Below are 1,150 nucleotides of genomic sequence, written 5' to 3' on the forward strand. Positions count from 1 at the left end.
CCTGACTTTATGGACGTGCCTGGGATCTGCACAGTGCAGGTATCCTGGCCACATATGTACTGCCTTGTGCTGATGAAGAGGAACAGGGAGGGATGAAGAGCCTGGGAGAGAGGAACCACGCGTCCTGGTGTGGGCTCAGATCAGCAGGATGCTCGGAGCCCTGCACCAGTAATGCCTGCGGACTTTGCAGGCATGGTGACCTGCAACTTTAGGTCAAGCTCAGGTACCGAGGGCAAATCCTTAGCAAACCCGGTATAACCCAGGTGTCGTGTGAGGAAATTATTTGCCAGCACCTTTTTTAACTGCAGACAGCTGATCGCACTCAGTTGTCTGTCAGGGACTTCTGCTTTTAACTCCAAAGCTGCCGCAGGCGTGCAAGGACTGGCTCTGGCATGCAACGCGGGGCTCAGCCTCTGCCTGCAGTTTAACCAAGGGCTGGGGGGGTCCCTCATTCCGGGGCGCCCCGCAGCTGAGGGACCGCCGCAGAGCTCCCTTCCCAGGGCCGAGGTGAGGGCACCAGGAGCAGCCCTCTGCTCGCTCCAAATCACTCAGCCCAGGAGCTGTGGTAATTGCCTAATTAGCAGAAGCTGCTCAAGAGAGGCGAGGGCTCAATTATCCCCTCTTGCTCCTGCAGAGGCATTTGCCCGCCGCTGCTGCGGGAGGAGGGATGCAGAGGTGAGGGGATAGGAAGGCTCCAGCTATGGCCGGGAGGGGCTTTAGCATCACGAACCGCGGTTGTTTAGTGGTTTAATTAAAGCTGCTCGGGATGCGGTCTGGCAGGAAGGTAAAGTTGCTCCAAGCTGTGAGTGGCTGGAGGTTCGTGTACTCGCCCGTAGCCAGGCAGGACCGAGAGCCCTGCTGGGGTCTGGGGAGACGGGGTGCAGCTGGCGGTGGTGTCACCTCCTTGGTGCGGGGCCTGGGGTTGTTACAGACTGATTTCTTAGGGCTTTGCTGCTTCTAAGAAGGCAAGAAATGGGAGGAAGCAGTGGGATTTGGGTGCCTTTCTTAAAGCTGCGTGTAGAGGGGCTGGGATTTTCCCCGAGATACCCTGCTGGGTTTTGGAAGGCTGGGAGAGCCGGAGGTCGGAGCGGACCGGTGCTAAGAGCCTGAAGGGTTGGATGGAAACGTGCCTCCGTGGCACAGCGAATAC

The sequence above is a fragment of the Buceros rhinoceros genome, unplaced genomic scaffold (genome assembly GCF_000710305.1).
Source record: "Buceros rhinoceros silvestris isolate BGI_N320 unplaced genomic scaffold, ASM71030v1 scaffold26362, whole genome shotgun sequence".
Taxonomy (NCBI): Eukaryota; Metazoa; Chordata; class Aves; order Bucerotiformes; family Bucerotidae; genus Buceros; species Buceros rhinoceros.